The sequence below is a fragment of the Lissotriton vulgaris genome, chromosome 6 (assembly GCF_964263255.1).
Source record: "Lissotriton vulgaris chromosome 6, aLisVul1.2, whole genome shotgun sequence".
Taxonomy (NCBI): Eukaryota; Metazoa; Chordata; class Amphibia; order Caudata; family Salamandridae; genus Lissotriton; species Lissotriton vulgaris.
In genome coordinates, this window is record NC_141694.1 from 1,760,738,112 (window position 1) to 1,760,751,055 (window position 12,944).

A 12,944-nucleotide genomic window follows, 5' to 3' on the forward strand; every position below is an offset into this window, starting at 1 on the left:
CTCCTACCTCCGCGCCGGGTGTCTGCAGCCGGTCCGGTCCGCTGTCCTCAATGCCGGTGTTCGCCCTTCTGCTGCCTCTTGGCAACACCGTCGGCACCGTCTCAGGGCAGCTGGTGAGTCCCCCGGCCCCGTGTGCAGCAAGCGCAGAGGCCGGGTCCGGCAGTTAGTAGGTCGCGCGTGTGGGCCCGTGCGGTAGTTCGGACCACGGCCTCGCGTAGTCGTCTCCGCCGGCCAGTCTTCTGGGAGCCCCGCTGGAGACTCTTAGGAAAGGTCGGTGCGGACCTTCCGAACAAAAGTTGGCCAGCGGGATGGTGGTAGCTGAGTAATGCTCCGCCTACAATTTCGGGCGGCTTTTAGAAGAAATTACGGAGAATCGGCCCAGGGAAGGGGAGCTCGGAACAGAGCTCTACTCTGGAGCGACTGCTGCCATCGCGTGCCTCCTGATTTGCATATGGCCATGTCTGAACTGGGGTTGTGTGGAGTGCAAAAATCCGATGGATTTAGACCCAGATCTCTGTACTGGGGTGAATGTGTGACATTGTTCTGCATTCTGTCCATCAATTGTTGTTTTTGCATTTGTCACCCCGAGTGGGATGGGTATGCTCGGACGTGAGTCCCATGCTCTCCACACCACTGGAGTCAAGCTATCCTGGCTGAAGACGGCTGATAGCCAGAAACCGGTCCTAGGATGCTTGATTCCGGTCAAGGAATGACATGGCTTGGCAGTTCGGGCTGGACTGTTCCCATGAGGCACAGGGTCAAGTCTGATTTGCATATGGCCATGTCTGAACTGGGGTGGTGTGGAGTGCAAAAAACCGATGGATTTAGGCCCAGATCTCCATACTGGGGTGAATGTAAAACATTGTTCTGCATTCTGTCCATCAATTGTCTGAACTGGGGTGGTGTGGAGTGCAAAAAAAACGATGGATTTAGGCCCAGATCTCTGTACTGGGGTGAATGTATGACATTGTTCTGCATTCTGTCCATCAATTGTTGTTTTTGCCCTCCAACACTGCAGCGCCGTATGCAGAAGGGGGGGAGGTCTTGCTGTAGCTTGCTATGTGGTAGTAAAAGGGTATGAAGCACCGCCTTTCCTATGTCTTGGTCGGTCATCCCAATCTCCTGCAAGTTATGCCCCGCCGTCCAAAAGGATAGCCACTGCAGTTGACAAGCATAAAAATACGTCCTAAGATCAGGCACCCCTAGACCCCCTCCGGAGGTGCTGCGCTGCAATTTCTTAAAGCTGATCCTTCGCCTTCCCGACCCCCAAATGAGTTCAACGAACAAGGTGATCATTAATTTAAAAGTGGTGCTCGGGACCATAAGTGGTATGTTCGTAAAGTAATAGAGCAACCGCGGGAGGACCACCATTTTGGCGGTTGCCGCCCTACCTGCCACCGACAGCGGCAGGGCACTCAGGGCTCTATTCAAGTTGCCCTCTAGCATATCGGCCTGGGTCCGGTATACATGAATACCTAATTATTTAAATGTATGGAGAGCAACCTTCAAGTGCAACGAACCAAAGTGAAAGTCCAGCAGAGGCGCCTGCTCCTTAAAGTAGAAAACTGTCGATTTTGCCGGGTTAATGGCGAGACCTGGCAGTCTTTCGAAGGACGCAAATAGCGCGGCCATAGAGTCCATAGGGGAGGGGAGGTCACGCAGATAAAGAATGTCATCAGCGTATGCCGATAGCAAATGCGTGATGTCGCCTACAGTTTTGCAGCGTGAATCTTTCTGGATTCACTATGCTGTGCATTATTCCGCGGTCTAGTGGTTGGGTCCGAAATCGTAGTCTTTTTATTTTTGTAGCCCAGGTGGGCGTCAACGTCCCACCTTCTGGTGTACTTCCTGTAACATTGGCACGTTTCCTGCGTAAGCTCCCACCCTTGGGCGCCATCTTCAGATTCTGTTTTCCGCCATTGGGTCTGGATCGTCACCGAGAGGCTCCAGAGTTTTTGGAAGGAAAAAGAAGAATTTTGCAGAGGAAAGATTGGAGAAGATACCGAAGAACAAGATCACCAAGCCGGGACGACGAAGAAGGAGGAGAACTTCGAGATCTTCGACGTCCAACGGAGAATGCGGGCACCCCTGTCTCGCACCCCTACGTATCTGGTATTCTGCTGAGATATGTCCCTTGTCCGTGCTCTAGACGTAGGAGCATGGTATAGGAATCTGATCCAACTAATGTACTCCGCCGGGAGCCCGAATCTGGCCTGAGCCCGAAATATATAATCCCATTTAATCGTATCAAACGCTTGTCTTATATCCAGCGAAACACAGCCCGCATGTTCTTCCTGGGTCGGGGCCTCTGTGAGAAGGTGATGCAGCCTTCTGGTGTTCAGGGATGTACTTCGCGCTAGTAAAAAGCCTGTTTGGTCTAGATGAATCAGTTTGTGTATTACTGTTAGGAGTCTGTTAGCCAGGACTTTACTGAGTATTTTATACTCTGTCGTCAATAATGACAGAGGCCGATAACTAGCCATATCTGTGGGGTCCCTGCCCGGTTTAGAGAGTGACACCACCAATGCCTGCGCTGTAGTGAGGGGCAAAGCTCCCTCCTTCAATGCTTCTTTATATATAAGATTTCCAGTTGGGGTACGAGAAGGTCATATGCGGCGTAAAATTCAGCTGGTAGGCCATCCAACCCAGGGGTTTTGTTTCGGGGGAGTCCCGTAATAGCAGCCCTGATTTCCGACTCATTGATTTCACCCTGAGTAGTCTCCACATCTCCCGCAACATTAGTTACCGCACTAATCACAACGTTAGTGGGGTCGTCTCGCAGTAGTTTGGCCAACCGTGTCCCTGCCTTATCTGCATCTGTGTGGGACAGTTAAGTGTATTTCTGATAGTCTATGACTCTGAGGGACTCTAGTAGTTCGGCATGTCGAATTCTGTCTTCCTGCAACGGGGCACGTTTGTCCTCATTCAGCACCGCTTCCTGCTCCAGCCTATTTAATTTCTCCTCAACGTCTAGCAAGGACCTATGTATTTCTTGGCGTGCCCCTACCGGCGCCCCAATTGCCTTCCCACGGACTACCGTTTTAAAGGCGTCCCATTCGATCAGCCTGGTGAACGCTGTGTGACTGTTGTCCGTAAAGTACTGCTGGATAGTGTCGGACATAGTAGTGCAGAACACCGAGTCCTCCAACATTTGAGGCCACAACCGCTATGTTGGCACTGGGGTGGGCACCCTGCCTCAACCAAGCACCACTTCCGTGGTCGGAGAAGGACTTTGCCAGATATGTGGTGTGTAGTACCTGCATCGTGATATTACTGGAGCAGTACACCCGATCAATACGTGTGTGTGTAACATGTGCATTGGTCAGTAGAAGGAATATTCTCTGTGTGTTGGGTGCCGCATCCGCCAGACATCACACAACCCATTCCCTCTGCCCATTCACACAACGCTTTCGCTTGTTTACTAACCCCCGTCCCGTGTAGAGGGGGGTGCGACCTATCAAGCATGACATTCATCACAGTATTGCAATCCCCACTGATGATCCATGGGTAGTTTTCCCACCCAACCAGGGCGGCAGAGAGCTTGCATAGGAACTTGTCCTGATCCGAATTTTCGGCATATATTGAACCCAATACTATCGGTTGGCCATCCAAAGTGCCCCTAGCTAAGATATACCTCTCCTGTTGGTCAACTCTCTGCTCTATCAACGTGAAGGGCACATCATCCCTGATCCAGATTATAGCGCCCTGTGCAAACCCTGAACACGTAGTCGAAAGCACCTGCCCTCTCCACTTTTTATGGAGCTTCCCAACTTCCAGCTCAACCAAATGAGACTCCTGCAAGTATACTATCTGTCCCTTGCGTCTTAATAACTGCGCATGCACTCTATGCCACTTATGGACGGACCCCTGACATTCCACGTTATTATTGTGTACTTATTCTGTGTCTGTCACTTGTGTCTAAATGCGGCCATCGTGCAGCCAGCGGAGCCGGTGCAGTGCTGCGCCAACTCAAGAAAATGCACCCCGCAGGACCAATACCCTCCCCAGCAAATCCCAATTCTCGGTCCGGTTGTGAAACTATACCGGACCACCCAACTAAACAGGAAACATATAAACCTGTATAACATCCATGGAAAGCTTTCGCAACTTAGGGTACGTGGCCAAACCTACCCATGCAGTGCTTTGTCCTAGTCATTGTTAACGTGGAACTCAACGGGCCCCCGGGCCTTAATTACAATTAACACAATGCCTTTATAGTAAATATATTTGCAGCATTAACGCAGTCATATACATTACTGTTCTGTTGCAAGTTCGTAATACTATGCACTCATTCAGGGAATCAGTCCGTCCGCCGTCTATGGAGTCACAGAGGGAAACAGGGCCACACTCCCATCCGTGTCTGATTTCTAGGTGTCGACTTCAGATGTAGTCTAGTCGCCGATCTGTGCCCTAGTCCGGAAGGAGGAGACCGAGATGATCGCCGTCTCCCTACCACTCTGCGTCTGTTGAGTTGTTGGCCAGAGTGTGTATTTCATTTGCGCAGTCTCTTTGAGATGCGGCGTCCCGCCGTGCGGCCATCTTGCATGGTGGATGTTGAGGTCGGGGAGTTAGCAATCGATTGTCTCCCCAGCTCCATCACCTCCACCCATTCCTGTACGTCCCCTGGGCTCTCGAAGAAATACGTTTTCCATTTGTGGACAATCCTCAACCGCGCCAGGAAGAGGAGGTCATATTTCAGGTTCCGTAGTTTCCTCTTGATCGGTAAAAAGGAGGAGCGCTGATTCTGCACCAGCAACGTGTAATCTGGGTACAACGCGACCTTGGTGTTCTCAAAATTAATTTGTGGCACTTATCTCGATTTCTGTAGCTTCACGTCGCGGTCTCTGTAATTCAACAACTTAATTATGAGACCTATCGCAAGGCTAGAAATCTTTATCATTCGGCCTGCACGAAAGCTAAAGCCTGTTATGTAACGGAAACCATCAATACTGCTGCAAATAGATCACGTACCCTTTTTAATACGGTGAAAGAACTAGCTGGAGCTAATTCAATGGCTGCTGCATGTCCTCTTACTACCCAGAAATGTCAAGACTTGGCCACTTACTTTGTGGAAAAGATTGAGACCATCATCACTAACATTAATCCTCCTACTAAGGATGACAGAGAGGACTTTCCTCCGATTACAACTGAAGGGTGTCGGCTTGAGTCTTGGCCTCTTATTACGCTGGACACTTTGAAATCTCTAGCTACCTCCATCAAGTCAGGTTCCCCATGTGATCCTCTCCCTATCAGCATTCTGAGCCAGTTGGATGACCCCGCCCTGACCATCGTTTCTGAGACACTCAACGCCTCTATCCGATTTGCGAAAGTTCCAGCGGCATGGAAACACGCCATGGTGAGCCCTTTGCTGAAGAAGCCTACCGCCGACCCTGAGGTGTTAGCCAATTACCGTCCTATCTCCCTACTTCCTGCCTTCTCAAAAATCTTGGAGAAGTGTATTCACAGTGCTCTCAGCACATTTACGGAAAACAACGGCTTGCTCCATTTCTCCCAGTCAGGCTTTAGGGCTGGACATTCCACCGAGTCCGCTCTTCTGGGAGTCACTGAGAAGATTAGGGAGCTCTTGGACGATGGGCAAACGGTTGCACTTGTCCTGCTCGACCTTAGTGCGGCCTTCGATACCATCTCTCACTCCAGGCTGCTTGCCAGGCTGGGTGAGGATGGTGTCGGAGGGGCAGCGCTGGACTGGATTGAATCCTATCTTTGCATCCGTACCTTCCAGATCGCGTCATCTCAGGCTCAGTCGGACATTTTCAGCTCGCCCCATGGCGTGCCTCAGGGCTCAATTCTGAGTCCGCTATTTTTTAATCTGTACCTTCGTCCCCTCGCTGACTTAGCGGAGCGAGTTGGCTTAGAATTAATGACTTATGCGGATGATTTTTCTCTCTCAGAATCTGACCCATCATCTCCATCTGCGCTTAAACTTGGCCTTCATGAAGTCTTCAGCTCGATGTCAAATAACCAGCTGAAGCTCAATGGGGAAAAGACTGAGATTCTTCTCTTAGGTAAAAATAGGGACCTCTGGCAGGACACTCATTGGCCGCCATCCCTGGGTGCTTTTCCTACACCAGCTACCCAGGTTAGAAACTTAGGGGTGCACATCGATGACACATTATCGATGAAACAGGCCAATAAAGTAGCTGATCTGCTTTACAATTCTTAAATGGCTGCGCAAGATTATATGGATGCTGCCCTCGGTCACCCAGAAGACCGTAGTCAATGCCCTCATTACATCACGGCTTGACTACGGTAACATCCTTTACCTGGGTTCCAATCAAGCTGTTATCAGACGTCTCCAGCTTGTCCAGAATTCTGCAGCCAGGCTGTTGTGCAAAATCCCCAGAACAGCGAGGATTTCTAAACACCTCAAGGACTTACATTGGCTCAGGGTGGAAAACCGGGTACGGTTCAAGGCCCTGAGTTATATGTTTAAAATAAAGGCAGGTACCGCACCAAAGTATCTGCAAAAACTGGTTAGGCCTTATCTCCCCACACGCAATCTCCGCTCCTCAAATGCATCGAATTTTGCAGTGCCCAGATTCAGACTGGCTAGAGTCGGAGGGAGGACCTTTTCCTTTTTGGGACCGACCCTCTGGAACTCCCTTCCTCTTGTTATACGAAAGGAGGAAAACTTTGCCAACTTCAGGAAAAGCATTAAGACCTGGCTTTTCAATAAATAATCTGGTCTCTAGTCGTTTCTGCTTTTGTACAGCTCTGGTTCCATAGGCCTGGCGCCGGGAAACCCTTTGTGGGTATCTGTGCGCCTTACAAATGCAAAAAATAAAATAAATAAATAAATGAGTGGCCTCGGTGGGGCCCCCGGTTTCGGGCGGCCTGTGGGTATCCTGTGAGCACGTTCAATGCAGAATTGGTCCGAGAGGCCCTCTGAAGTGACATACTCCTTAAGCCAGTCCTCCATATGTCGAGTCGCGTTTGCCCCTTCGCTTCTCTCCGGCAGGCCTATGACCCGGATGTTGTTCCTCCTCGCTCTCCCCTCCGCGTCCTCGACGCGGTCAATAAGGGTGGCCACCTGGGACTGTAGTTGTTTTATATCGGCTGTGTTTTGGCTTTGCTGTGGGGACAAGGCTTTCAATTCCACTGTATGGTCCTTTACCCTGTCAGCAAGTTTGGCGTGGTCCGCCTGGAGTAACGACGGTCCAGACATGAGGGCTCCAATCTGTGCCTCTATGGACTTCCTAGATTTGCGCACCTCTTGTAGGATTAAGTCTTATTTGTTCGTCGCCTCGCCTGCGTGGGTAGGTGGTACACAGCTGACCTGTTGGGATCCATCCATCGATATCGCGGTGTCGGGGCGAGGTCAGTTCCAGACTCACTGTCCTGCTGCTTGCCCTTCACTCGCCCCATCGCTGCGTGCGCCAACGACTTGTCCCCTATAGTGGAGGTGGAGTGACACTCCTCATTTCCATGGGGCTCAGCTCCTATGTTGACCGGTAGTCCCCCACCCTGCGCAGCAGGCTTGGCCGTCCGTGTCCAGCACAGCCCGTAATGCACTCAGTCAGACCGCGAACTGTGGTCCTCCGGACTATAATTCCACCTATAGCACCGCAATCACTAGCCTCCACTCGCCGCCACGCGGCGGCGTCCGACCATGCAGTTCCTGCGGGGGGCACTCCGGGCGTCCCACACTGCGGCTGCGCTCTCCGACTTCCCTTGGTGGGGGCACACCGTGGCTAGCACAAATGGCCTTTATAGCCTCACCCCGTAACTTCTCCCTATCGGCCTTTGTGCTGTCTACAAGCACTCCACAGTCCTTTGGTACATGCGCCCACACACCTTCAAAGTGGCAGTACCATCTCGGGGGGCCGCCCGCAGCACGCCGTAGGGTTCTCTTCCCCCTTGGACACTAATGACAGCCCTCACTTGGAGGAAACTGTCTCTTTCAGGCCCCCTCTCACTGTTTGGCAGGCTCACGTGGGCCGCATTGGAACCCCGGCACTAGCGTAGCTGCGTCTCCGGACCCGCGCTCCAGAGCAGCCCACCGGGTCCACTCTGGGCTCGTGGCTTCTCCTGCGTCCCCCCGGTGTCTGCTTGTGGCGTCGCCTGGTCTTTGCAACGCCGATTAGGGTCTCAGATCGCTATGCCGCTGTGGTATTTCCAGCCTCGGGCGGCCCCCGCCCGGTCTCTCCGCAGCGTCAGCCCAGGCTGTCTCGGGCCTCACAGCACGTCGCAGGCCTCACTGGCTGTTATCCCCAATGTTTAAGAACCCGGTCCCCACCTGGACCCCACGGGGCCATGGAGGTCGGCGTCCGGTAGCTTCTGCGGCTGCCGTGCTCAGCACACAACAGGGATCACAGGATACAGCAAATAGGCAGGATTAATGCCGCCCGGGTCTGGAGCTCCTTCAGGAAGCAACCGCCATGTTCGTCAGTTAGCCCCGCACAACTCCTAGGTGACAGAGTGCAAAACATCTCCATGCGACTGTTCAGCTCAATCATCACGTCTGCTTATTCAACACTGCGCCTCTTTTTATAAACTCTGGTTTTAGGTGCAGCATTTTCTTGTTTCTCCCTTCATAGGTCTGACTTGCGTACAGATAGGATTTTATGAGTGATGCACATTGTTATAAAAGGGAGGTGGTGCAAGGGGGCAGTAGGAAGTGAGATCGTACACCTGCCAGCAACAGTGGCACAGAGAAAAAGTGGAGTCAGTCGAACAGTGAAATGCAACATGCAAAGATGTGCACCACTCTTGTTCTGCGTTGAACCATGACAGTGTGTGAAAGACCTGTGGGAAAGAAAACAGACAGCTGGAGCTGTATTTTGCATATGGTTGGCTGTAGTAGTGCTTTGACCACAGAGCTATTTAGCTGACCTTTGAACCTTTGAGGTGCATATTGCATTCATATCTCTGCTACAGGTTCCCAACCAAGTGAACTGCTTTAGCAGATAAACAAGAATCCCTCTACTCTAGTTATTAAGGCTTACCCTACAGTGAAATCAGAATGTCAAAGCACTTTCATTTTCGAAAGACTGATACCATTGAGGATGTCTCAGACGTATGTACAATGCACCCATCTCTGCAGCAGCGCTCAGTGTCCGATATTACCAGCCATTGGGACATTTTCAACATGCTGGTGCCTTAAAACCCAGCTTACTTGAGATTGAAAAAAAGAGATTGCTAAATAAACATTTTTAGTTTTATAAAAAAATGAACATCTATTTTGTTTTTAACTTTCATTGAGCGTGACCCAGGCAATTGAGGTGTTTACAAAATATAAAGCAAAGACAATGAAAAAATGGTAGAACAGAAATTAAAATGCAAAAAATAGACATCTCAAGGAACTTCACTAATGACTGGACTGAAAGCTGATTTCAGTTTTTTGTGGAAAGGATGGTAGTTAGGTACAGTGTGAACACCAAGGGGAAAATAATTCCACAAGGAAGTAGATGTGCCAGAAAATGACTGCAGGCGTTATCAGTAGGCTAGTCTTTGTATTGATTGACTTTAAGAGTAGCGGGAGAGATTCAACAACTTTAGACTTAGACGTCAGGTGCTGTTGCTTTATAAACTACCCAAGCTCACTTAAAAAGTATTCTGCCAGAAGAAGACAGTGAAGCAACCCACCACCGCTCTGACTGTGAAATGGACTATCTTATGGATTTAACAGTGGTTATGTGAAACAGAGTAATCCAGGAAATCTTTGGCTACTGTTGTCCAGGCAAGGTACAGGTCTGAAGTTAAGAATACCACAACTCCCAGTTGCTCTGGGGGTGGCTGATTATCCGTAAATCACGGCCAGCGCTTGCCATTCTGTTTCTAAACCATCAGATATGTCCAGTTAGGGATTGTGTATTTGGGAGCTGCTTGGAAATGCTGGGTCTGATCTCTAGCTCTGTGACTGTTGGAGCTTTACATTGTACAAGAGGTGTGACTGCTCAAATTTTCATTAGGATGATTCTGGTGCCAGCCCGAATGGATTATATGCTGTCCACCATGCAGGCTAGTACCTGTGATGTCCAAGAGAAAGACTAAAGTTGGTTTGAACTCGTTTTTGACTGCAAGAGGGTGAAAGAGGGTGCAAGACGAGTTTGATCTTGGGAGGGAAAGGTGAATGCAGCGATCACCTGCCCTGCTCAGTTCCTCTTCTCAGCTTTAGGGAACCGCGAAGAGTGAGCATCACTGCTCAACAGAATCACTGAGGTGAGACGTAAGCCCTATTATCATAGGATTTTAGGATCTATGTAGAACCTACGGTCACAATACTAACCCGTTGGTGACAGTGACTGGCATGACCGAATGATACATGAATAAAAGAAAGACCAAGTGTTCCCTGGAGTGACTAGGGAGCTAAAGTTCCATAGGCAGTGTTGCATAGAGCCTGCAAACATAGTGAAAACCTCTACACATCTTGATCAATGCTCAGACAATCTCCTGCACTGCCTCCAGAAAATCCATCTCTGGATGTGCGAGTCCTCACTCAAACTTAATGGGTCCAAAACAGAAATTATGCTGATGGGCAAGAAGTGGTCAGCAATTCCATCATCTGTTTGGCCCGATACTATGGGTGAGGTGCCCGCCCCCAAGACAGAAATTAAGAGTCTTGGGGTCTGGTTCGAACCGGACTTATCAATGAAAACCCAGGCAACTAAAACAGCTGGAACCTGCTTTGGACTTATGCGGTCAGTCCGCAAGATCCTTCCTCTGCTTCCCCTTCAATCTAGGAAGCTCCTGGTTCAAGGATTGGTACTTGCACGATTGGACTACAGCAATGCTGTCTACCTAGGAGCCCCTGAAGCTACTCTGGGCAAGCTACAACGAACCCAAAATGCGGCTGCCTGGATATTGATGGGTCTTCCCTCCAGAACCTCTGCCAGACCAGCTCTTAAGGCTCTCCACTGGTTTCCAGTGCGAGAGAGGATCGAGTTTAAGGCAATGTGCATCGCTCACAAGCTCCTCAACGGACAAGGCCCTTCGATCCTAGGAGATATGGTTACCCCGTACAAAGCCTCGAGATCTTTGCGCTCGGACAATGAGCGACTGGCAAATGTCCCCAAGTTTAGGAGGGTACGTACTGGAGGCCATCGCTTCTCCGTAAAGGCAGCTACACGCTGGAATTCGCTCCCCCGCAGTGTGTGGTTGGAACCCTGCTACTTGCGTTTTCGCAAGCAGCTCAAAACTCTGCTTTTCCCTAAATAAGTTTTTTCTCCCCTCTTGGCCAACTTCAAGCTCTCACAGCGCGGGGACGCCTCCGGGTCACCAGGCGCTTTACAAATCTTTAAATAAATAATAAATAAATAAATACATCTGGTTAAAGAAATTATGTCATGAAATGCTGAGAATAGCAAACCCTCACTGAACCAAAGAGAAAGCTGTATCTTGTATGTCAGGAATACAAAAGAACCTTGACCCGGTTGTTAAAGTTGAGTGTGAAAACATGGTCAATCGGCCTAGTACAGGCCAAGGGGATAGTGTTGGAATGTAAAGTTTCATGAGAGGCCTCTCTGTGGCATAAAACCCCTTGTTCATGGCTCAAGCATAGTATTATCCATATTTAGTAGAATCAAAATGGAATAGTGCATATTCAAGATAAAGGTTGGATATTATAACTCACTGATCACAGGTCAAGGACTTGAAATGTATCCGTCTATTCCAAGCATGTGTTTTAGAAAGATTGGAGGCACACTGCAGATAAAAACTGCATAAAACAATTGATGATTGACAGTAGGGGGTGAAATGCTTTTGTAGGAAATGTAATTCAGCTGGTATTCAGTTACTTGTATGTGCACTTTAAGTGTGGATCTCCTTGAAGAGCTGAATTCAACTCATTTTGGTGAGAACACTTCCCCTGTTCACAAACAGAGCATCATAGCACATTGTTACTCTAGCTCACTGAAACAGATGGATGGCACCCCAGTGTCACACTACACCTTTGGCCCCTTCTGTAGTTTGCCACATGTTATTTCAAGTATTTGGCACACTTTGGAATAATGCTTCCATAACTTTTCTAAACGAAGATTCTGGCCAGATATTTTTGTAAGGATTCAATTTAATGATCTAGTGTATTTAGTTCAATAAATTAGCACTTTTTAATTTCCAAGTGCTCACACACTTTCATTCAGAACTTAGAGTTATATTGAGACTTTGGTACTTATTTTTTCAAGAAGTTAGTATGATTTTTGGTTTAATTTTTTTTTGCATTCTAGTGTTTTTATAGATTTGAATTGATTGATCAAGAATTTAGAAAGAATTTTTAGCAATTGCATTTCCCGTCATGTTACATTAGCACTTTAAAGGTTTCCCTTGGAATCACTCCCAATCAAAAATGTGTTCACATTTATCATAATCATTTTGTGGGCTTCAATCACCTCATTGCTCAAGAGTATACGCATGTTCATACCCTTAGCCCTGAGAACATGAACATGTGCAGTTTGACAAGAATGACTTCCTTCAGAAACCGCTAAATAGCAAAAGCTTCTAAAATGGTGGCAATTGTCTGCATGACGTCGAAGCATCTGTAGGTGCACTAAATATTCACCAGTAGTAAAACATTTAAGGATGGAAGGTTTGCAGACAGATTGTAAAGTGGCTACTTCCTTACTTTTTTTTGCAGATGATCCAAATTTGCTTCGAATGAATTCCTTATTGGAAAGTTGTTCAGATTACCTGAGTGTTTAATCCATACGCTTCTAACGGCCTAGAAATATTTCTTTTGAACCATGTATTTTCTGCTCTTTCCACAAGTGCACAGTTGTAAAAGATACCAGTTTGTTATAAGCTCCAAAACAATGTGAATTTCTATTATCTGTGCACAGACTATTCTGGTAATATAGCCACAACGGTATTGGATATCAAAATAGTGCACTGATGCTAAATGCAAGGTTCATGTGAGTCTAGTCTGGGTTTGGGCCCCTGTGCCACAGTAACGCAACCCATCAAATAACACATTTCTGCAAGAATAGTTT

At 48.6% G+C, this 12,944-nt stretch overlaps 1 protein-coding gene across 2 annotated transcripts in view; it reads left to right on the forward strand.

The window, feature by feature from the left end:
* Window positions 1–12,944, forward strand: part of KIF13B (kinesin family member 13B) — a 698,786-nt gene that overhangs the window by 398,559 nt on the left and 287,283 nt on the right. The window lies entirely within an intron of this gene.